The sequence below is a fragment of the Cupressus sempervirens genome, chromosome 1, assembly GCF_028749045.1.
Source record: "Cupressus sempervirens isolate cs-2001-9-10 chromosome 1, ASM2874904v1, whole genome shotgun sequence".
NCBI classification, from domain to species: Eukaryota; Viridiplantae; Streptophyta; class Pinopsida; order Cupressales; family Cupressaceae; genus Cupressus; species Cupressus sempervirens.
In genome coordinates, this window is record NC_143118.1 from 593,484,241 (window position 1) to 593,511,212 (window position 26,972).

Sequence of the window (26,972 nt, forward strand, 5' to 3'; positions counted from 1 at the left end):
TTGGTTTTGGGGTTCTTGAGGGTTTTGATGTTCTTGTGGATTTTTTGGTTGATTATGAACATTTCCTGATAAAAAATCAATTGAAATTCAAATAAATAAATAAATCTAAATGAAATTTGTAAAAAACCTACAAAAGAATATAAAAAACTTACAAAACAATATGAAAAATATATCAAACAATGTAAAGTTAGGTTTATATCACTTACGGCGTCGTCGTGGGTGCGCTTGTGGTCTTGGATTTCATTGATGAGGAGGCATTTTTGCAAATGGTGGTGCAAATGTTGAGTCTTCAACTCGCGTACGTGCTGCTCGCTGTAGGAGTAGAAGAAAATGCTGATGAAAATGATGGGCTGCGGGTTTGCAGCCCATCATATATACTTTTTATTTTTTTAAAAGCGCGTACGTGCTTTTTAAAATAGGAAAAAAAAATTCCTTGTCACCTTTTTGGCACCACAACTCGGTGCATATGCCCACATATAATATATTATGATAACCAATAATGTCACAGATGAACAAACATATAATATAAAATGATAACCAATAATGTCATACATTAACAAACATATAATATATTATGATAACCAATAATTTCATACATGAACAAACATATCATATATTAACCAATAATATCATAAGTCTAATAATGTCATGCATCAAATAAATGTCATACATCAAATATAAAATGTCATATATACATCAAATGTATATAAAAAATGTCCACTGACATAAAATCCAACATATATGTCTGTTGATGCCTATACATGTATGTCTATCAACTATATCTTCTCCTTCCCACGAGGGGAAGGAAACAAATCTCTAGAGGTCTTCAGTCATCGTGTGGAGGGAGATGGTGGCGATGATGGGGCCTTCCTCACATGCTGGCTCGTACTCTTATTGAGGCTCTTCTCTAACTCAAGTTGATACAAACAAAGTAGATATGAATCAATAACTATTATACATTGAAATAAAATATATGTACACAAAAAATTAACTATTTTCTTACCGCCATCATATAGTTAGTTTGCAAGTCCACCTCGAAGGCTTGTGGACGATCGGGTGTGACAAGACCCTCCAACAATTCAATCAATATAATCACTTATCAATAACATTAGAAATTTTGATACTAACTATTATAAACAACAACTAAAATTGAGAAAATTGTTTCATACCTCAGTCAATGGCTGTAAACTAGCCATAGCTATAGCCATCCCATGATCAACAAACTGCCTAAGATGAGGAGGAGTCTCAGATGTCAAGAGTTGCATGTCATACAATACACGTTACATGTAACATGAAACATGAAACAAATATAATCAAATGAATTAAATTATCATGAAACAAATGTACCTCTACGAAGCTCATATCACGTTTAGGCTCAGAGTTCATAGTGAATGTCGATGGTCCTGTAGAGAACTGATGCACATGCATAGATTTTATTGTCAATCCTTCATATGATTACTCAATAAATATACATATTAATTTAAATGATTAAATTGATACATACCTCTGGACTCGTTTATGAGACAAAAAATGGGGTTGGGGGATCGCTACTAGGGCCGCCAACACTCTGACCTTGAATTTTGAACAATGTCAATACATGCTAATTAATTAGTCATTCACTATACATATGAAATGTGATCAAATTAGTTTATTATAATTGTAATTTACCTGTGTGTCAATGCCAAATGTCTCATTCAGGAACTGATCAACACAAGCCCATCGTCCGCACCATCTCCAGCATGACTGCCAATTGTGCATAAGGATCTGCATGATCTGCACATGTGACTACAATGTGCAGAAGGCTCCTCCTCAACTAATGGACTCATGCAATGAAGGAGGGTTTGTGTTAAAGCACTAATAGTCCCTAGAGTGCTGACCTCTACATGTTCCTTCACAACTGAAGGAATAGTCACATGCTCACCTTGTGGCTTGACCACAAGTGCCCTAACTACATTAGGGTCATGATGTGCCCCTAATCTCTCAAATGATGACCCCCCACCTCTACCCTGAGAGTCTAATATATCAAAATAATTAGGGATCTCCCCAAGGAAAAACTCACAATACAATTTCCTTAAGAAATACATTGGGACCTCATGATTATTGCAAGGAGGGGCATCAAAAACCATCCACCATCTATCCCAAAAAGTATTCCTAATACCATCGTGTATGGACCAATGGATGGGGAACCGTTTAGTTGTCTTTCTAACAACATCTTGTTCACTAAGCTTTCTAAATAATGCACAAATCCTCCCTTTTGTTATATCTTTTTTTTTAACATCTTGATATGATAATTTTATTTTTTTCATTCCTCTTAACCTGCCAAAATTCCAACTAACCACTAACAAAACCTACATGGGTCTTAATGGACTCAAGGGAGGATGGCAATTGAGCTCTCATTGGATTAGTTTATCCAGAAGCTTTCAACCTACCAATGAGTTCTTCTAATTCATTTTTGCCTCTTTCTATTTCATTTATTATATTTTCTTGTGTGCCAAGAGGAGATCTTCCAATTGGTGCAGGTTGTAAAATTTTTTGTTCTTATTGTTAAGGGTTTTGGTGTGGGTCTTGTTGAGGGTTTTGGTTTTGATCTTCTTGGGGATTTTTTGATTTATTATTCAAATTTCCTGATAAAAAATCAATTGAAGTCTAAATAAATAAATGAATTTAAAGAAAAAATGGAAAAAACCTACAAAACAATACAAAAACATATTAAAAAATGCAGAAACAAGGTTAGACAACATACGGTGTGCTCATGATCTTGAACTTCAACGATGAGGAGGCATATTGGCAAGGCAGGTGGTGAAAATCTTTAATTTGTTCTGTCCGCATACATGTTGTGAGGAAGGGAAGTAGGAAAATGGAGATAAAATGAATGGGCTACAGGTATGTAGCCCATTTATAAAAAATTAGGTTTCTATAAAGCACGTGCACACTATAGCATGTACACGCTATTGCATGTACATGCTACTAAAAGTTAGACGAAAAAAAGGGTGCCACCTTTTTGGCACCACAACTTGGTGCACTTACCCTTAGTTATTGTATATAAGGAGTTAAAGACAAAGGAAGGTTCCCTATCCTCCATACTCTTAAAGAAATATTTATTAATTTATCTTTGTAGTGACCTCGCCAAAAGAGGTTGAGCTCATTTTTAGTAGAATAAGGTATAAAATAAAGATATAATTTAATATGCAATGGTTCCTCTCATGTCACTACAAAATATTAGTCATTATGAAAATAATACTAATAATATTGATGAACTAAGGGGCATGGGAATTGTTTTATTCAAATTCAATACCAATACCTTAATAGATTTTTTTTTTGTACTTATTAGGGTTTGGCATTTCATTTTTTATTTATTTTTATTTCCTAAGTCCAAAACCCCTACAGTTGATGTCCTAGTTTCATTTTTCTTATTTTTCAATTTTATTGTCTTTGTTTTATTCTCAATCTTCCAAGTTATACTTTAATCCCTATATGTTAATGATATTACTAGCTTTCTTTTTCTTGTATTATCTTCCATCATGACCACATGATATTATATCTAATAATTCCTAAATTGGGTTAAGTATTGAACCTTTTTGTGGTACCATAGGGTTCAAGTGAGCACTAGAAATCATGGTCTTATTTGATTCATATAAGTAAAGGGATGCATAATGTTGGACACCATTTAGCTAAACTAGTGTATCATCTTTTCATTTCTCTCACAACTATAAATGATTGTGCCTCGCTAAAGATATTTGAAGTAGCACCATTGTTCCAAGTATCTTTTTCTAGAGCCTTGAGCCCAAACATTTGTCATCCTTCACCCCATGGTAGAGGTTTTTTTTTCATGTAGTGGTCTATCACACGTGTACATACTCTAGTGACTTTAAAACTCTATCAAATATAATTAGTCAGATAGTCACGCAACCTAGATCTAGTCATTCATGTGGGATCAAGTTTTCAATAAGTGTAGATATAAAACTCATTCTAGGTCAACTTCACATGTTCATTTTTTATTGGTTTGGCAAGAGTATAGATGCACAATGGTGACTATTCTAAATTAGTTACGATCTTGATAGTGTAGATTATTACAACTTCTCATTGGCTCATTAAGATTGATAGAGAAATATTATGAAGACTTTACATGTGACAACCTAGCATGAGTTCATAGGAGAAGAGTTCAAGGTTGTATTATGGGCCACAATAAAGAAATATAATAATATGTATTCATGTCATTTCCACATTGACATAAATGTCCATATAGCTCAATGTATAGGAATTTTATCCTTCTGTGGGATCTAATTGATGAATTGTATATTTGAATTTTCTATGACAACTCTTGATTAGTTGATTTTTGTTAACATAGTGTGTTGTGTAGGTTATATTATTCAAATTTGTTTAATTTCACAACCATTAAGTTTTCCTACATTAATTTTCAAATGCACTAAGGATAGGTCAACATGTGACTACTAAGATTAAATTTGCTAGCAATAGCTACTCAACTTTTTGACCAATAATCTGTGGAGTTAGTCACCCCATAGATGGTAACAAATTTTGCTTATTTTTATGCAATCCTCTTAAATTAGTACTTTTAAAATTATATTTCTTGAAAAAAATATTTGAAGGAAAAATTAGAGGCAAATAAATGATGAAGCCACATGCCAAGTGTTTTCTCAATAAGCAGTTTTTGATTAAAATAAAACTAGTTTTACAAGGACCAGTAGTCCAAGTCACAACCACATGTCAAGTGTTTTTCCAATAAGTAGTTTTCTATTAAAGGTAAAATAGTTTTACAAGGGCCATGAACCTGAGTCACAAATTTAAAATAGAAAAGAAAAGAAGAGACAATAGAAAACCAACTCCTCAACAAGCAATAAAAAGATGCTAACCAACAAATACAAAATAATGTGGAACAACACCCCAAAAAATCTATAGAGTCTTAACTAAATCTTTATTTTTACTAACCAAATCATTATTAATACTCCTAACCTTATTGACAACACTATCCACAAGAGTGATTCTCTTTTCCTTTCTTCTAAGTGTGGTAGTTGGTCATATTATACTGCCTTTATCTATCTTACTAGCATCAAAAAATACTTCTCCAATAGATCTATGATATTTGCAATGACCTTTTCTTATTAACTTGATGCTTAATAAAAATGAAGTAGGGGAGACTTTAGTCAAGGATTGAAGGGCCTCTTCTTGTTCATTTAGTTTCACAAGACCTTTAATTGAATCATCCATGTTAGACTTACTAACAAAAACCACAACACTTACTTTATTATGTATGTTGTTTTTATGTTTTCCTTAAGTCTATTAATACATTTATCATGGACTACCTAGAGATCATTAATAACCTAAGTAAGGATTTAAGTGTTTTCTATAATACTATCCAACTTTAGGATACTATGGGAGGTTTTATTTTTTAAACCACTAATTTATTCCAAAATTTGTTTTAAATTTTTTGATAATCGATTAAATTATTAATTTAGAATTTTCAACATGTTAAGGATTCCAAAAATAAATTACAACTTTTCTATTGGGGGGTCTGTCCACATCTTAACAAGAATCTTGATATGAATACCCATTTCCACACCATCATTCATGTCCTATGGAGGATTAACATGGGATATGGGGGAGGATTCTAAAGTCTATTTTGGATTATTTTAGTGTGAGGATTTATGCTTATCCTCCATGATAAGAGGCCCATAAGGTCTTGTCTTATTTTCAGAGTTCCCTAAACCCAAAACCCTAACCTTACCTTTTCCATTCTTGTGAGAATTTGGGTCCATGGATTTGAAACCACTTCATCAGAGGGCACATATTCTATCCCATCATCATCAAAAGAAACCACCCTTTTATACTTTGAGGATGTGGAAGAGGAACATTTTCTAGTATTTTAATAGAAAATCATTTTACCATCTAAATCAAGCTCCCCATTATCTAAGGAACCTTCATCACCATAATGAATCCTAACATTCTTTTGAAACTTGATACCAAATTTGGGTGAGGGATTTCTTTCAATGTGAAAATTTATTGAATATTACACAATAAGAAGGATAATACATTCATGCAACACATGAGAAGAAGGGTTTTATGCTTATTAATAAAGATTGTGATTAATGGATGCTAGTAAATAGTTAGGAAGAGAAATATAATCATTATAACAAAAGTGATTAAGCATTACAAAATGGTAACTGGAACTTTTTGACACCTTAACTCTTTTGTTGGATAATAAAAAAACATGCATATTATCATTATCTTTCTTCTTGTCATTATAGAATGTTCTCTCTTTAATCAAAGTATCAAATACCTTTTCAATAAAATTCTAATTGAATTCTAGTTCTCGCCCATAGAATTGCAAACTCCCTTTATCCTATCCTTAAACACAACATTATATTACCTAGATATTTTCCCTAGGGATATTTTCTATGTAGACATTTGGTATTCGTAGAGAGATCCAACCAAACCTCTGCTTTCTTCTGCCAATTAACATAAACCATTGATTCTAGCTTATTAAAATATCCCCCCATTTTTAGCACCACAGTGATCTTTATCACCCTAAAAATAGGGCATAAATAATAAAAACACAAGCTTAGAATCACAACATAATTAGGTCAATTTGGCAAGAATGAGGCAAGATGACATGGTAATAGTTATCAATACCAAGATGAGTAAGAGAGAAATATGATTTGGCATTAGTTCAAATGTTGAAAAATACAACAAAATTTTGAATGAGCTCTACAACTCCTGCCCATGGTGTGTGCTTCTGGTAAGGGTTTCCATCCTCCTCCTCCTCCTGACCATAAATAGGTATGTCTAGGCCTATGCCTTGTCCTTTCTGTGCAATGCATATTGTTGTAGAACCCCCCTAAGTTTTATGCTATAGGTGTCCTCGTCTAGGACCCCCTGCCTACTAGATGATTTGACTTTCCTTGGTATTTCTTCCTCAAAGGAAATAAAAAAGATTTTTAACTTAGGAAAGTTGGAGATCCCTAAAATGAGTTAGAAAAATGTACTGCTTGGTCACAGGGTTGTAGTTTCTTTGAAAGTGGAACCTGAGATTGGTCATGGAAATGTTGGGCTAGAGATCAACTTGCTAGAGTTGGTGGCTTAGAATATCAATGAATTAAGGAGATATTAGTAGAGAAGAGTCATTACATCAAATTGGTTCTACATCATTACACATGTTTATTATTGTGAGAAGCATTCTAATAGTGAATACATGATCGAGGGTGAAAGTGAAAGGGAGTTATTTTCCCTCAACTTCAAACATCTAATGGATGATGTCATGAGATCAAAATACTCCAACCAAATCCACTTCAAAAGAGTAAATATTTTGGGTTGTCAATCCAAGTACGTTTTTCCCTTTACAAAATTTTCAAGTTAAATTACTTGTGTGAAAATGTGTGGATGTTGATTGTGTTGCATGTTATTTCATGATTATTGTTTATTGAAACAACTCAGTATATATATGAAGCTTACTCTAATGCTTTGTATATGAAGTTAATGGTTTATTACAAAGTTTGAATATGTTGATAATATGAATTTTGATCTATGTATAGAACTTGTGATTGGAAATTTTAAAGTGTTAGGTTTTTGGAAAAGTGTTTAAGGACCTATAGGATAAATAGTTATAACTAATTCACCCCCCACCCCTAGTGTAGACACCTAAATTTGATTACACTATTTTAGTAATCCTATTTAGTTATCTAAAAAGGGCATTATTAATTAAATTTCTATTTAATTAATCCTTTGTCATCCCCTAGTTGATTAATTTAATTAATCATCTATAGTCCTAATTGATAAATCAAATAATCTATTATTTATCAATTAAATCCTATTCTTCTATCTAATTCCAAAAATCCCCATTTATTAAATAAATCTATTTGATAAATGAAATCCTCAAATTCAAAAACCCCTAACCTATCTCTAATCCTCCATTTAGCCTAATCCACCCCATCCACCCATACTAACCAAGCTTAGCCACTAACTCACCCACCCTCATTAATGCCATCCACTTGCACATCTCTAACATCCCTAATCTAATCCTAAACCCAAGCCTAATCCACCCCCTAATGTTGTCACATTCCTTAAACAAGTTTAAGACTTTCCTAATCCAAACCAAAGTCTCCCCTCAAAAAAGCCCAACCACTAAGTCATGAGTGCTCTTACAAAACATAAAAGACTCTTACAAGCCCACTCATGACTCTTACACCCATCTTCCACACTCTTCCCTCTTCCACACTCATTCCTCTTACATCCCTCTTACATACTCAACCCCACTCATCATGATTTTAACCAACCCTTTACCCTACCCTCTCACACTCATCCTCCTTGTGAAAAGTGTCACCTTCCCATTGGTGCTAAACAAGCACAATCCATGTGCTCCCTTTTGAGTGCATCTTAGCCCTCCTTAAGCCTTCATCCATCCTTGCATCTAAGCCCTCCATCTCTCTACCCCTTAGCCTATAAATTGAATCCCATCCCAAGCCATTTCATCAACAATCTTTGAGCTAAAGTTACCATGCTATTTTGAGAACCAAAGCCATCAACCATACCCTTATAATGCCAAATTGAGAGCTCACAAAGCTACCAATTTGCCATTACCCATCTCCATTGAAGCAACTTTTGAGCATCTTGAGCATACATCCACAACAAAAGGACACATCTACAGAATCAAGAAAACATGGAGTGTTTTCTCTTGTGAGGTTTGCACTTCTTGTTCTCTTTCTTTGTCTAAGCATATATGTGAATTTAGTTTTTGGTTTGTGAATGTTTACTTTATTTGTTAATGTTCTTTGCATACTGATTCTGGTTCTACACCTAGTTATCTAACAAAAACTAGCCTTGATAAAATGAGACCATATTTGTCAACCCAAAAAATTATGGTGGTCTTGGTATTAAAGACATAGAATGGAAAATTATGACCCTTGGTGCTTAAATTGGTTTGGAGGATGTATCATGAACCTCATAGGAAATGGACAAAACTCCCTTGTAAAAATATTTTAGTAATTTCTTGATCCCACTCAATATTTTTGAGTAACAAAACCCCCTAAAGGATCAAGTATTTTGAACTAAATGATGGATTGTAGACATCTTATTAGCAATAATCTAACCTAAAAGATTGGTGATGAACATAATGCTTTATTTTGGGAAGACTCTTTGGATGGGCTTCTAGTGCTAGATATAAGTGATTTATTTCTTCTAGTATTAAAGACATGGAAAAAATTTTGGTATGACAATATTTGCAACTATCTCATAGAAGTATTTGACAAATTTGGTGAAAAATTATCATGGAAGTCCATGGAAGATCTTCGTCTCTCACTCATTGAGAAAGAGGAATTTGGGAATATTCTTATAACCCATTGAATAGTCTTGAAGGTCAAACTAGATAAATTAATTTGGGACGGCTCAAAGTTTATCACTTATAGTGTTAATGAAGTTTATAATTATATAATAGAATTAATTTTTTTGAAGAAGATAGACACCACTCTAAATCTTTTGTGGGACAATGTATGTCTACTAAAGGTGGGTATGTTTCTATGGGTCGCTATTCAGTAGAAAATTTTAACAGTCGAATGGTTTTCAAAAGTTTGTTTTGAAGGTCACTTGAGATGTTCTTTCTGTGAAAATGAGGAAGAATAATGAGTTAATCTAATCATTATTAAAAATTCCATCATGTAAACATAATCAAAACACCCCTAAGATGATAATCAATTAGATACCATTCGAGATCATGTATAAACAACATAATGATAACAATTTTAAACATGATATCCAAGTACAATCTGAGAGTATCTTATCATCTAAGTATATTAAGATAAGCACAAAGTACCAAAATAATAGAATGTAACAATCACGTCTCTCTCTCTCAAGTGTAAAAAAAAGTATCATTAAGGTGAGCATTACATCTTCTCCATTGTTATGTTGAAAATTATAACCATATTTTGTGGAAGTTTATAGTAATGCACAATCAACGGATGTTGAAGAAATGACCCTAGACATATTTATTTAAAACATTCCACACCAATATATAGACAAATATCATCACTTAAGTCATAAAGGTTTTCAATCCTTTATTTGACAAAATTTGTAAAATTAAATGCTCAGTGAAATAGACCATAGTTTGTTGCATAGTTTCCATTTCACAAAAAAAGTCATCATATTAATATTTTCCTGAAAGTCCCAATTTAACATTTCAAATAATATATACTTAAATGATATATTACTTGTACATCGTGCAAGAATAAAAAGGTATATTCCAACATGATAGTCATAATATTTATGTTGGTAGAAAATCTATCAATTTTGATACATTATTTTAAAAATGTGTAACAAAGTTTAATAAATCACTCTATAGTGAAGGATGACTAATTTTTTTCAATTCCTAACATGTAATGGTTAATTAATTGATAATAAAATATAATTGAGTGCAAGAAAAATATGAGTCCAAACAAAGGCAAAGGCAAGTTGATAAGCACTCACCATTCCTTACATTAAAACAATGTTATGCAAGTAATAAATGTCTTGAAATCTTATACCCAAGGAACTGAGTGATTCTACTTTCAAAGTTGAAATCGTTGACTGAATTTTTTTATAAATAGTGACCCTATGCCTAGTGGATAAAAATCTATTGTGTGCAATTGCCACCACATTTCCTACTTTTGATGTGGCCTTCTTCTATTTTAATTATTTATTAGGATTTTGAGTTGATAATAAATGTGATGTGAATGACTCATGTAGACTCATATTTTGAAGAATATTTAGATGTGGTTGTATGTTAGAAAATTCAAGCACAAAAACAAATTTCAAGAATGTCACCTACCCACCAACAACCTAGTAGTAAGGTTTTTTCTCGTGAAATTAAAGAAATTATTATAGGAAAGTAAAATAATTATATAGATAAAACCCTAGATCATTATTAGAGTTAGAAGAACTTTGAATAAACACTACAAAACTAAATTCCTTGGCATATTGGCCAAAGGAAATGAAATTTAAATATGAGAACAACTACCTCACTTATAATAGCCAAAGATCTCTTTCTTGTTATTGATAAGCCACATAGTTGAAAACACCCAAACTAACACTAGAAACAAAGAATGAAAGACAATTATGAGGAGCACAATTTTAGTTGTTTGCAAGCGGCCAAAAAAGAACCAAGCCACAACAACCAAGAAAGGGTCAACCCACTTGCAATTGCTAGTGTAAAACAAATTAATACTTTTCGCAATGATATTAGGTTTAGCAAGGATTGACAAGAAGCAATAGAAGTGTTTAAAAAAATATTAGAAATGTAATATATAAATTTAGAATCTTTTAAAAATATTAGAAACCTAAATATAAATTTTTCCTTGTACTCATTTTAAATTCATTCAGAGTGTAATAATTTTGACTTTCAAAATAGAAAAAAAAAACATTAGACAAAATTATAAATAACCACTGAAAAAAATGTTAAAAAATTAAAAAATAAAAACAAAAAACCTCCTAAATATTATAAACGTTTTATCTTTTGAAAGCACCATTTTTGAAGCCAACAAATATAAAAAGTTATATGGAAAAACATAAATATATGTCCATAGAGATGAAACTAATAAATCTCCATATAATTTATATTAATATTAAAATAACTATTTTTATTTAACTTTCCATGAAAATGAAAATTGAAAATTTCAAACATGGACAAAAATTAAACAAACTATTGATAAATATAGGTTAATTAATTAAATAAACATGAAGTTTGAATTTAAAAAGTACGACTTGTTATTCCTTTTGAATTTTCCTATGCCAGCAGTTATATTCATTCAAGAAAAAGTGGAAAAAATTAGTATCTTTTAGATTTTGTTGTTTGAAAACTGTATTCATTGAAATTAATCATGCATGGGCAAAAACGTGTAATTCCAGATTAAAATAGAAGCTTACGGAGTCAAGTCCTTAGACACTTACATTGCTTAGACTCCATCATCATGCCATGTTCTTCCGCTCAATTCTAAAACACGAAGGCGACTTTTCAATTAACTATTCCGTCTTGAAACTGTCAACGATGCTCCCATTCATAGTATGAATATATACAGAGCCGCAGAGATCATAGCTTAATATCATTTTCTAGTCAAGTTGTAGCACTCAAAGATGATGATTGCTCTCGCCCAGATCCTCAAACATGTGGAAATATTCTGTGTTCACAAGGGCGGCTTTTCAATTTAAATATTCTGTGTTCACAATGCCAATAATGCTTCAATCCGCAAGATAAATATATGGAGAGCTACGAAGATCATAGCGTATTACTATATTAGGCGTGGCTGATTCACTGGATTAGATGTGTGAGAATTAATTAGTCACACAGGCGCTGAAGTCTACGCAGACCATTTGCTTCACATCAGCTGGAGATTTAAGGCTGACCTGCAATATGGAATACTCCATTAAAGACATACCCAATTCAAAAAACTGTAAATAGGGCCAGCATGTAATTGGTACACGATTGCATGTATTTCCGAATTTCCTTTTCAAGATGTTCAGGCCGACCTCTAGTACAATCATATGCTCATGGCTGGTTTTGCTCTACTCTTCGTCTCATCTAATTTTAGTTTTATCACTAAATGCAGAAAAATGCACATGGCCTCAAACGTGCGGAGATTTGACATTTCCTTACCCTTTCCGACTGCACAAAAATGATTGCGGTTTGCCTGGTTTCGAAATTGTTTGCATAACAAAATCGAGTTCTGACCGTGTAATCCCCTTCCTTCCAAACCTTTCGGGGGAAGTGAAAATAAAAAATCTCTCTTACGACCACATGCTACTTGACGGCGCAGGCATGTATGCTTCTCCATGCGAGAAATAGGCTAACGTTACGAACGCCACAACGTTCAGCCTTGTCGACGAAGGGCCTTTCAGGATTTCTGAGTTTAATAGGCTCCTTGCTATTGGCTGCAACACATATGGCCAATTCCAGATGCATATGGAAAATGCATCGCAGGAAACGCCTTATTCGAGCTCCTGCACATCTAAATGTGGCTATGCTTCATCGCTTTATAACAGACAACTGCCCTGCAAAGTAAATGGCTGTTGCCAAATTCCGGTTCCAGGAGGTTACACAAGAATTAACCTTGCCGCACGATTCTACTCTTCCTATGGACCGAGCAATTGTAGCAATTCAGCTTCCGCTATAGTCGATAAAGATAGCTTGGATTCCATTTCCGATTCAACGTCGTTCACAGTTGCGGATTTTTCTTTTGAGGGTGGCCTGGGCTATTCCAAATGATACCTGCTTCTCTGCTCAGAGCAAGAGTTCGTACCAGTGTTCTCTGAACGCCGACTGTCAAAATAGAATTTGGGGATATGTTTGCAGCTGTAACACTGGCTATGACGGAGATGGATACACCAACGGCACGGGATGTACAGGTAAAAAAAATCCTTTTGTGTTTCCAGTACATTCTTTAATTTGAGATTTTACTCTAATGTTTCTATCCCCTGTTCCAGAAACAAAAAAATGCACAGGTTTCACTTGCCTCCAAACTTCATCAATAATTGCAGGTATCTATTGATGGGCATCTAATGTTTAAATGATATTTCCCTGTCTGGTTTGCATTTCCTGCTGTACAAGTGTTTTAATTGTGGAATGCAGGGGCTTTTGGGATACTAATAGCTGCGCTACTCGGCGGCGGCAGTCTCCTGTGGATTCTGAAGCTAAGAAAATCCAAGCGGGACAGGGAAAAGAACTTCAAGAGGAATGGAGGAGATCAGTTGGGAAAATTACTTTCATCACGAGGGGGAGTAGAAAGCGTGAAGCTCTTCTCTTTGAATGAGATTGAGAAAGCTACAGATAAGTTCTCTCAAAATTTGATCTTGGGAACTGGTGGGTACGGCACCGTTTACAAAGGTACTCTCGCCAATGGACTTATTGTTGCTGTGAAGAGGTCAAAGGAAGTTGATTCTAAACAAATCGACCAGTTTGTCAATGAAATTGTTATTCTGAGCCAAATCAATCACAGAAACGTGGTGAAGTTGCTGGGCTGCTGCCTCGAAACCTCGGTTCCACTGTTAGTTTATGAGTACATTTCGAATGGAACACTGTTCGATCATCTGCACGACTAGAAGAAAACGCAGCAGAAAATTCCATGGGAGCAGCGCCTGCGTATTGCGACAGAAACTGCAGAAGCCCTTTCGTACTTGCATTCTGCCGCCTCAACACCGATTGTTCACAGAGACGTGAACTCTTCAAACATTCTGCTGGACAAGGATTATAATCCAAAAGTTGCAGACTTTGGGGTGTCTCGCCTGGTGCCGATGGGGCAAACTCACATTACTACCGTTGTTCAGGGAACACTGGGTTATTTGGATCCAGAATACTTTCAAACGGTTCAGCTAACAGAGAAAAGCGATGTGTACAGCTTTGGGGTTGTTTTGGCCGAGCTTTTGACGGGTTTGAGACCTGTGTCGTATGAGAGGATGGATAACAACAGCAACCTGGCCATATATTTCATCTCCAATGTAAATACAGTGGGATTGGGGGAAATCATAGATCCCCGTCTTGATGTGGAGGAAGGTAAAAAGAGGGAGTCGATGAGAAGAGTTGCGGCGCTAGCGAAGGAATGCCTGAGCGTTGAAGGGGAGAAGAGACCTTCGATGAAAGAGGTAGTTCAGGAGCTGGTGTGGTGTAAAGGCGGTGAAAGAGCACATGCGCGGGTAAATACCGATCCAGAAGAAATGGAGGCGCTGATAATCGATGAGGAAGAAAGGAACGAGAGAATTAGGGCTGCCTATTCAATAGCACAGCACTGCAGTTCGTCGTTTAGCACTGAAGGAGAGGGAATTGGCACAAGGTGGGGCAGATCATATGTGTTGCGGATAACATCTCGGGAGGCTTGATCCCTCTACGTGGGGCTCACTTTCCGTTGACTAATGGTGCATATATCTTGTATTGTAGACGGTGCTATGGTGCATATATCTTGTATTGTAGACGGTGCTATATATTTCTCCCAAATGCTATGAGTGTGTCTCCAAAATGTCTTCCAACGACTTTAGAGGCTTTGCACGATATACAAAAACAGGAGCATTTGATCTGCTCCCTCTTATTCTCAAATAGGGAAAAACCAATCCACTATCTAATATTTTCTTTCTAATTTAATACTATGTTCTATTATCTACTATATTTTACAAGGTTTTATATCCTTCAAATATTTTATTTTATTTTATAAGTTTACACATGTCTTTTATTCATATTATGGCTTCAAAAGAAATAGTTATCTAATGTTGATAACATGATCATAATGCATAATAATTACAAATAGCAATAGAGATATTGGAACAAAAAATACCAATATATAACGTCGATGGTGCATTTATGCGTTACATATACTATTTTTCTAATTTTCAAGCAAAGCACACTACTACATAAAGAAGTATTTTAAGACAATTAAAATTTTGTATTAAATATTTAAATAATTATTTTCATTCTTATAAATAAAAATAAAAACTATTGTTATTTTCTTTACTATAAATACAAATAAAAACTATTATTATTGTCTCAAATTGAAACTTAAAATGCTCATGCATTTCCATCTACAATTAGGAGCTCATTAGAGGTAGAGGAAGGTGGGAGGAAGAGACCCACAAAGGCGGGAGGAAACTTTTGGAAGAGATTTTAGAATAAACTTTCATAGACATCATAAATTTGGGCCCATCTAGTTATGACTTGCACATCATAGGAAACCCATCGACTAGCTTGGAGCGACATCAATCGATACAACTAGAAAGGAGTTTTGACAAGTTTCCCCTCCTAGAATTTGTGAGGAGAGTGTTCCAAATGTGGTGAGTAACTAGGATTGCAGGGACCCCATTTTTCCTCATCTAGTGAGCCAAAAAAAAAAAAACAATGGAATAAAATAGGCTTACAAATTATTTTCTTTTCTTTGAAACTATGTCCAACTCATTTTTACATTTTTATTTGTATTCTATTTTGAACTAATTAGAACTATATCTTAGGCCCTAAATCTAAAGGCTTTGGATTTTCCTATTTACAAATTTCTTAGCTCTTGTTGTTGAGGTAGTGTTACTGCTAAAACGACCATAGCCAACTAAGATTTACATCGACAAAGTTATCAAGAACCAAAATAGGATATAAAAATGCCATGTGCAATGATTTCAAAAGGAAATGCCTGCTCGTTTATTTTCCCTATGATTAGGGTTTCCAATGTTGACGGACTTAGGGTTTTGTGTGTGTGATTTTATGATCAATGGAGAAAATTCTTGATTTTCTCAACTAAAAAATTTCCCACACCCAAAGCCATGATTGATAAAAAAACATAGCTAAAAATACCACATATGCGACTTTTTAAATACAAAAGAAGGGGCTCACAATTAAGTGGTGCCACATGATGCAACTGTATGGTGCTTATACCTCCTCATTGTCCTAACCATAAAAAAAACATTAACCCAAAGTTAAATTTTTAGATTTAGGCATTTTACCTGCACTCATGGTAAAACATTTAATTTTACAACTATACAAGTTTCTATGTAAGATCAAGGAATCTCATCAACAAAGAACAATAAAACTCAAACTTGTACTTTCAAGTTTAAAAAAATATCAACACTCAATTGCAAATATTGGTAAATGGAAGCATGTCATTCTCAAGATATGTGATTACTTAAGCTAGTCCATAGATTATGTAACACCCCGCTAGGGAACCCAAAAGAAATTAACCTAAAGTGTCACTAATTTTGCCAAACAATTTTTTTTCTTAAGATTAAACAACAAGAGATAATATAGTGGAAGCAATAACTCACATGCATACAAATAATCCATAAACAAATTACATCTCTTAAGGGTTTCATGATGTTGAATCACATACATAATTTTTACTAATAATAAAATTGATACATAACAAAATCCCCATGATAGAATAACCACAACTATGAATCCAATTAAATAATATACAATTAGATCAGATGCCATATGGCATAACCATAATGCATGATCATCTGTTGTACAATTCACAAGGTATGAAAAACTCAAAGAATATACATCACAAATCAATACATCATCTCAAAAGATCTCTAGAAAACCAAGTACAGTACATCATAATGTAACAATCCAACAGAATCACAAGATTAGAAAGAAAGGGATTGTTAGCATGAATTTTGATGATACTACTTTGGGGGAGTATCCTAAGCATTGGAAAGTATTGGCATGTTGCATTCATGATTATTTTTTTCATTGATGTCAACATAGTATGGTTTTTGTAAAGACTGGCTAAGTAGCAGACAAATATCTTAGTCATACAGACAATGATTTGATTGTCTGGTGATGCACAATCATGGACATGTTCAACATAGTGTTCTATGACGTGGTTCAGTGTGCAACATGTAAATCGAAGACATACCAAAGTTGTACCTAATTTATAGAGAGAATTTTAGAGATAGAGTATTGGGAAAGAAATTCCTGATGTTTGCTCAATATCTTTCATTAGAGATGTAATGAAGAGATGCATATTTAACCAGTGACAAAGGATAGTCTATTGATGACGTCAGTGAGTGGGAAAGCCCTAGTATCACACGTGTGAAGTTTTGTATAGACTATGAACTGACAGTCCTATTGTAATTTTAACTAATTAATTACCTTATTATAAACAATTGGGAAAGCCTGCAGAGCCTACAACCAAGGTTCAAGTCCCCACAGGGCCATTCTCTACTATGGATCTTAATTGAGAATGTTTTTCCATTGACCCTTGGTGAAATAGTGGGGCTTCTTGCCTGTAGAGCTTACAACCAAGGGTTAATAAAATTTAAAACAACACTACTTGATTTTTTCTTCCCGCCTGGCTCCTTGTGCCTGGCTTTGGCTTCGGCTTCGGCCCCTGGCTTTGACCAAGCTCTTGCACCTAGCTTCGACTTCAGCTTCTACCTTGGCTTCGTTCTGGTTTCTGTGCTTGACTTTTCACTTGTTTTAAGCTATTTAAAAAAAAATTCTTCCCACTTGGCTCCCTGCAACAAGTTTCGGCTTTGGCTTTGGCCCCTGGCTTCATTTTGTCTTCTGTGCCATGCTCCTTTGCCTGGATTTGGCTTCAGACTCAGCCTCTACGCCTGGGCTCGGGTAGGGCCTGAGTTCTACTTTTGGGTCTAGATTCGGCTTCTCGTCTAGCTTTTTCGCCTAGCCTGTCCTATTCTGTCTCCTGCACTGGGTTTTTATGGCTACTTGGCTTCTTCTCCTGTGTCTGGCTTTGCAGCAATCACTTTTGTTGATTGGGCAAGGGTTGTGCCTGGAGTTGTGGGTGGTTCAGCCATTTCCTATGCTGATGTGGCTACATTTGAGGTTGGTATTGGTGGTCGGATGGTGCAGCCTGGGTCTTGTGATTCAGGGTTTTGTGTTGCTATGCCGGTTGTGGTATGTAACCCAAAAAGGCTTCTTCTATCTTCTTTAGTTGATAAGATTTCTATAAATTTGGATGATTTCTTGGTTGCTGCTGCTATCTTTTGCTTTAAGGGTTTCTGGCCCTCTCTTTCATATTTGCATGCATGGATATCTCGTGTTTGGGAACCATTCATTTCGAAGAGTGCCCAGATTTACCCTATGGCAAGGGGTTTATTTGTTGTGAAATTTGATACTGCAGATGACAAGAATGCCATTCTTAGCAATAATTTCTCTTGGGATGGGAAGTTTCCCTTGATGGCAAAAATTTGGCACAAGGATTTCAACCCTTCAACTGAAACTTTTAATAAGACCCCTCTTTGGGTAAGGCTAATGAACCTTCCCCTTCCTCTTTGGCTGGAACCTTTCTGGGTGGAGGTGGGGAATGTACTTGGAGACTTCGTGAAATCTGATACAGATACTAACAACATGTATTGATCAACATTTGCTTGCATTCTTGTTGAGATCGACATTTCTAAGGGTTTCCCAGATATGGTTTCAGTGGATTCTCCTCTTGATTCTTGGAATATTCTTCTAGACTATGAGGGTATCCCCTTTTGCTGCAAGAATTATCACTTGACTGGTCACCTGGCTTCCAGGTGCTCTTCAAGTAAAACTAGATAGACATTGTCCCCTTCTTGGTGGAAGGGGGTCTCAGATGACCACTACACATATGTGAAGGCTGCTGTTAAATCTTCTCAGAATCCTTCTTCTCCTGGTATCTTGAAGATGGTTCCTCCTTCTTCCCCTTCCGTGGTGACTGTTGGCCAGTCTCTGGCTTCTGTTCCTACTTCTAGTTTTCCTGCTGCTATCCTTGCTTTCGGGGTGGATTCTACTTCTGTTTCACTTCCGTCCCCTCCTTTGGCTCCTTCAGTGGTTATAGCAAGTTCGTCTCTAGACCCAGTTTCTAGATTGGACTCTGCTCCTGTCTCTATTGATCTACCCTCTCATGAATTCTTGTCAATGGATCCACTTTTGGCTCCCTCTGTTGTGGCTGCTGGTCTTTCTTTTGGTGTTTCCAAGGCAGTTCCTCCTGTGATACCTTTGCTGGGTGCCACTGTTCTATCTCAGGTTTCTGCTATCACTTCCGCTTCAACGTGCTTTTCCTTGGCCTCTGGGGTTTTAGGTTCTGGCTGTGATGGTGCTAATTTTGGGTGGCAGAAGGCTGCTGGTTTGGTGGAGGATGGATGGACTATAGTAAAAGGAAAAAAGGGAAAGCCTCCCATTCCCTCTTTTGACATGGCACTGCAGTCTAACTTGAAGGGCTCAAAAGGGAAAGTCTAACTCACCTGGCTTTTGGCCAGTTGTTCCCTGGCTCTTTTGGCCTTTTGTTCTTGGCAGTGTGTTTCATTTTGGGGTTTTAGGAGCCCGATAAAAACCTATTTTTGTGGCTGTTATTGTCTTGTTTTTTGTTTTGCCACAATGGTCACCTTTTGTTTGGTGACTTGTTTCTCCTTTGTTGACTCATATAGGGTTTCAGGCACCCTTCAAAACCTGGTTCTGTGGCTGATGTGTACTGTTTTATTTGTGATACCACTCTGGTCACTTCTATTTTGTGACCTGTTCTTCCTTAGGACTGTAGTATGTTTGGTTTGGGCTTCATTGAAAAATCTTGATTTGTAAAGGGTTTCAGGGTCCCTTCAAAGCCTATTTATCTTATCAAAAACAATTGGGAAAGCCTCAAGGTTGACTAAAGGAATTATCTTGAAGATATGGTATAAAGGAAAAATATTTTTCTTGATTGTAATGTATCCATTATTGTATGAAGTGTGAAGTGCAAAAAGGAGCAGAGTGTTTAGTAAATATGTGTGAGCGATCCAAGGGATTATTGGATTCATGTTTTGTGATTTGGGTACAAGATCTGAAGGAGCAAAAGTTTGGTTGATAGGACAGAGGAAGAGGAAGGAAGTACATTTCATTTCTATTATTCTAGAAGGAATAATATAGAGATCATTTGAATAGTGAGTTCATTGGTCTTAAACTTGAAGTTGTTTGTCTAGTGGATCCAGCTATCTTCCACAACTCCTAACAGGGATTCAAAGTCTCCTAATAGGGACTCATATGTACTGAATATATTCAAAGACTCCTAACAGGGTCCATCCTCTAAAAGGGAATATTTATATTATTACATCATCTTTTGGGTACCATCGCCACCAAGGTTTTCCCTCTGTCAAGGGTTTCCATAGTTAACATATCTAGTGTTTGTGTGAATGAGTATCTTGTTGTGGTTTCTTATTATATTGCTCATATGGTTAAAGTTTAATAAGGTTGATAATTGTGATATTAGTTGGATAAACTAATTCACCCCCCCTCTTAGTTATATTGGTGGACTATATATTCTAACAATTGGTATCAGAGCATAAGGTCCTTGAAGGATAAGCTTAATAGCTTTGGGAGATCTATGGTGAATCTTTTTAGAAATGATATTCCTAGATTTGATGGGGCCAACTATGATAGTTGGACGGGGAAGATGAAGACTCATTTTTTGTGAATGGGTTTGGGTTATTGGATCTTGACAAAGAATGGGAAGATGATTATGAAAGAAGAAAAAATTAAAGGATGCAATGAAGTAGAGAGAGATCTGTTCACGTGCAACATGAGAGATACAAAAGCTCTACTATTAGCTCTTCCAAAGAATGCATACAGTTAGGTAAAGTCACTTCAAACATTTCATGAAATTTGGAAAGCATTATAATCTACTTTTGAAGGTGATACACATGCAAAGAGAATTAGTTGGATATGTGCATTTCAAGATGCTAAGATAATGGAAGATGAATCTGTAAGAAGCTATATTGGTAGAATATCATAAATTGTTGTAGGAATTTGGTCTCATGGTGGAACTAAGGAAGAAGATGAGTTAGTTTGGATGATCTTGAAAAGTTTGATGCCACCACTCAAGCAAGTAGCTTAGATGATTTAGCTATTGATACTCTACACTAAGGATTTCACCAAGGAAACATTGCTTGGAAGATTAGAATCTATCTAGAATTAGATCTAAGATAATCTGGAGATCTAGCAAGAGTGGAAACAACTTTTAGTGTCCTAAACATTCAACCTAATCTAACAAAGAGTTCAATCACATGTGGAGATTTTTCTAGTAGCGGCACATTTGATGAAAACAAGAAGATTGAGGAAGGTATATCCCTTCTTGTGAGAAGAGAAAAAGATGATAAGAAATTTTTTAAATTTTGTACTTGTGATGAATTTGGTAATTATGCATCTAGATGTCCTAAAAGAGAGAAAAAGTATAAGGGAAAATTCAAGCCTAAAAGAGATAGAAATTGTTTATATGCAAATGAAGAAGAAGAATATGATGAGAGAGGTCAAAGTGAAAGTGTTATGAATTGGGATTTGTGGCTATCAAGGAAGATGATCTTGATAGAGAAATTAGAGAAGAAAGAGATCTAGTTTCCCAAGTTGAAAAGAAACCTGATTGGATAATTGGCATTAGTTGTTCACATCACATGATTGGTGATATGTATAAGTTTGTTAAGTGCAAGAATCATGATGGAGGTATTGTTAGAGTTGGTAACAATGTAGCTTGTCACATATTTTGTTGATGGATTGAAACATAATTTGTTGAGTGTTGGACAGTTGGTGGACAAGGGTTATCAATTGCAATTCACTGAGAAGACCTACATTATCAAAGACAAAGATGGTAAGCTGATTGGAACAGGCACAAGTTCTAGAGGTAATGTATTTCAATTGAATCCTACTAAAATGACATGTTTGGTAGCTAAAGTGGACAACAATTGGTTGTGGCATAGAAGATTCTATCACATAAATTTTGATAATAATGTGAAAGTTAGTAGCATGTTTGCAGTTAGAGGCTTGCCTAAGATAAAAAAGCCTACTAATGTTGTTTTCAAATAATGTATTTTGGCTAAATAAAAGAAAGTATCATTTCTTATCAAGGAGTTCACTACCACAGAGAAGCTGGAGAACATTCACATAGATTTGAGTGGTCCTTCAAGAACAAGAGGATTCTATGGTGAAAGGTACTTTATGAAATTTTTTTACGATTCCGCTAGAATGATGTGGGTAGAATTTCAACTTAAAGAGAAATATGAAGCTTTTGAGAAGTTTAAGATATTTAAGAATATAGTTGAGAATGAATTTAGTGTCAAGATAAACTATTTGAGATCAAATAGAGGAGGAGAGTTGACCTCTAGAGAGTTTAACATATTTTGTGAAGAGGATGGAATCAAAAGACAATTATCCTCACCTAGAAGTCCTAAGAAGAATGGGATTTCTAAAAGAAAAAGTAAATAAGTACTAGAGGTAGCAAGAGTGGCATTGTTTGAGAATGAAGTTTGTAAGACATTTTGGAGAGAAGTAGTCAATACATTAGTGTACACTTTGAACAGAGTACAAATTAGAAAATGTATGAACAAGACACCTTATTAATTATGGTTTGGTCATTCACCATTAGTTAAGTATTTTAGAATATTTGGGAGAAAAAGTTATATTAAGAGAGATGATGATATTGGTAAGGTTGATTAAGAAGTGATGAAGTTATTTTTCTTGGCTATTCATTGAAAAGCAAGGAATACCAATGTTTTAACTATATAACTAAGATAATAGTTGAATGTGCAAATGTAAGGATTGATGAAAAGTTTGGAACTAAGGAAAAGATAGTAGATTATAATTTAGATGAAGAAGAAGATAATTTTGGAATTGTTAGACAGAATGAAAAAGTTTTCTTTGAGACTAACAATGATTTTCAAAATGATGTGCTAATTATTGAGCAAAGAGGAGAACAAAGATTTGAACCTAGAGATGACATAAAATTTGAGATGTCAACTCTAAACCCTAATAGGAATTTGACAAAGAATCACCCTTTTGAGTAGATAATTGGAAGCAAAGACAAAGGTTTGATGACAAGAAATAGAGTTAATGAAGAGATATGTTTGATTTCTCAAGTTGAACCTAAGAGTGCAGATGAAGCATGTAGAGATGATCATTGGATTCAAGCAATGAAGGGAGAATTAGATCAAATTGTGAACAATGAAACATGGGAGTTAGTTCCTAGACCTAAAGATAAGAATGTGATACGAATCAAATGGGTATTCAGAAACAAAATGAATGAGCAAGGTGAAGTTGTGAGGAACAAGGCTAGACTTGTATGCAAGGGATACTCACAACAAGAAGGCATAGACTATGAGGAGACATATGCACTTGTAGCTAGAATGGAAGTAGTAAGGATGTTCTTAGCTTATGTAGAAAATAAGAAATTTAAAGTTTACTAGATGGATGTTAAATCAACCTTCCTGAATGGAGAACTTGAAGAAGAGGTATATATTGAGCAGCCTAAAGGTTTTCCTTTGATAGAAGACAAAGACATGGTATGCAAGCTAAAGAAAGCTCTATATGGTTTGAAGAAAGCACCTAGAACTTGGTATGCAAGGTTGGACAACTATTTGGCAAAGCCTAGATTTGCTGAAGGTACGATAAACAATAACTTGTATTTGAAAGAAATTGAGAATGGTTTGTTAATAATAGTAATATTTTTGGATGACATTACATTTGGAGGTAATAATGAAGCAAGTGATAAGTTTTCTAAAGAAATGAAAAATGAGTTTGAAATGAGCATGATAGGAGAAATGAAGTTTTTACTAGGATTATAGATTGTGTAGAATAGTGATGGTATTTGTATTTCACAAGCTAAGTACCTAAAAGACTTGTTGAAAAGATTTGGATTAGAAAATTGTAAACCTATTGGTACACCTATGATAACTAACCACAAGTTATCTAGCAAAGATGAGACACTTGCAGTAGAGAAGAAGAAGTATAGATCCATGATTGGAGATTTGCAATATTTGACTCACACCAGACCAAATATAGAAAATGCAGTTGGGATTGTAACTAGATTTCAAGCTGACACTACTACATTTGACCCTAATTTTTGACCATCAATTAAAAAGGTTTAGTTTGGTCGAATTGTAGAAGGAAATTTTTCTCTTTTTTAAAAATCTAACCCGTGTTGGTCGAAATTTCAACCAACACAGTCTTTCACTTAAAATGAAAAATCATTTACCCGAGCACGCAAAGGAGCAGGAGAATGGTTATGAGTTTAAGTTTTAATTTGTGATAGCAGGACCTGACACGCAACAAGAAATGGAGTGCAGGCCTACTAAGAATGGTTGTAGCAAATCATTCCTCCGCCATGGTTGCCAGAGGCATTCTTTCTGCCTATAGCTACTTACGAGTCGCCTGTCCTAGCTACCCCAAACTATAGGTATATCAGGTATATTAAACTTCATGAAATGCAAGTAAAGCCCTATTCAATTGTGTGGATGAGTTTGCTTGGCTCTTATAAATCAAATGTGAACATACAGTTGGGAGAATTTATGGCGACACTCCTTGGCGAGAATTTGTAATGAATGGATGTGAAATGAGAGAAGAAATTTCTTCTTTCCTGTCATACAAAAGAGTTGGCGATGTGATGAAGGTACGCTCTGATACCACTTATGAAGGGCCACACCACCCTTACCAAATTACAACCAAGAATGCAACAATATGAAGACAATTTTATTATACTTGAAAATCCAATAGTAATTACAATAACATTTTTGCAAGATCTCTCAAGATCTAATCCAAACCTAAGCTAGTCTAGATCCACACTCTAGTAGAAACCTCCAAGATCTCAACTTGTGCTCGCAAGCCACCAAGCAACCTCCTTGTTTCTAAACCTCAGTCACTAGCTCTTCTCACAAACTTAATCCAAGATCCAAGTGTAAACTGCCTCACATTCGACGCTCTGTCTACACACTCACAATTCCACCACAATCCTGTTGTAAACTGCCTCACATTCGGTGCTTTGTCCACAGACTCAGGAAAACTCACTCTTCACTTCCTCCTTGAGCTTCCACTTCTCAAGCTACTCCTTGAGCTTCCACTTCTCAAGCTACTCCTTGAGCTTCTACTTCTCAAGCTACTCCTTGAGCTTGATTTGGAAATGCTCATATGCCTTGCTTAAATAGGCACTTACCACCCCATGCATGACTTATCCACAACCTTTTAGAATTCCTCCACAATCTTCTACAACTTTCATAACCTTCTACAATATCCACAACTTTCTACAATATTCATAACTTTCTAGAATTCTACCCACACACCTCGATAAATGGAATGACAACCATTTATTTTTTATTTTTCTATTATGCCACCTATGCACCTCGAAAATAGAAATCCTCTTTTTCTTTCTTTTCTCCTTTTTATTTTTTTATTTTTTATTTTTTTTATTTCTCCTTTAATTTTCGTCACTTTCTCTCTCCTCCACAATTTTTTTTTTGTCCAATTTTTTTTTTTTTTTTCAATTTTTCCATGCAAGATGCTCCTACATCAAACTCCCCCGGTACATAGAAAAGTGTGTCCCACACTTTGATGCCAAAAAGAAAGATCTACCACCATCTTCATCTTCACCAAAGGTTTCCACCTCAACAGGGACAAGAAAACCACCATGCAAATCTTCCACATCTGCACTACTCTATCAAACACCCAAATCTCATACATCCAATCAACATGCTCACTTCCAGGAACAAACTGAACATAATGCTTCAACAGAAAACTCTCATCCACATCAACAACTAGTGAATCCACACCTGTAGCAACAAACCCCACATCAACAGCCACATGTAGATCTCCATCAACACATGCCAAACTCTCAACACTAGCAACCTCATTGCTCACAACAAGATGCTCTGCAATACATAACTCACCTCCAACAACAATCAGATCATCCACGACCAAGTGCTCTGCAACATACAAGTCACCACCAACATCAACTAGATCATCCACGACCAAATGCTCTGTAGTCTCCATGTCAGACTCAACCAACTGATCATGAAAACCAACCTCTGTCCCAACATCAACAAGGTTATGAATATCTTCAGCAACAACCTCTAGTTGCTCTGCAGGTTCTGTATCAGACTCCATAATCTGATCAACAAAACCAACCTCTTCCACCTTGACCTTCTTAGCTTGATTAGCCAATCTAGCATCCAACCGAGAAATCATCTTAGAAAAATTCCTCTCCACTATATCATGGATTTTCACAATCATCTTAGGGTCCAATCCTCTTGGAGCCATCTCCCAAGATCTTTGTAAACCCTCTGCAACAAATCCTTCCCACGCTCCTTGTGACAACCTCAAATTGTTTGCAAGTCAGATCGCAACCTGCCACCTCGCACGAACAATCAGGAACCACATCACAAGTCTAGGACAACGGATCTTCAATCCACCAGCTGTCCACAATCATGCCTCAACAAGTTTAGTCTTCCATCTCCGCATCCATCGATCAATCTACATGTCCTCCCAAGGTCCTGGTGCAAACTGCCTCAGCTTCGGCAATCTGTTTACACGGTCAAGAACTCCCACTCTAATAAACTTCACCCAACCAAGATCCTGGTACAAACTACCTCACACTTCGGCAATCTGCTTGTACAATTAGGAACTCCTGCTCTGATACGACTGATGAAGTATGGCTCTGATACGACTGATGAAGTATGGCTCTGATACCACTGATGAAGTACCGCTCTGTTACCACTAATGAAGGGCCACACCACCCTTACCAACTCACAACCAA

At 35.4% G+C, this 26,972-nt stretch overlaps 1 pseudogene; it reads left to right on the top strand.

Moving 5' to 3' along the window:
- Positions 1-12,490: 12,490 nt before the first annotated feature.
- The window catches only part of LOC149578818 (wall-associated receptor kinase 3-like), a 31,711-nt pseudogene continuing 17,229 nt past the window's right edge, over positions 12,491-26,972 (top strand).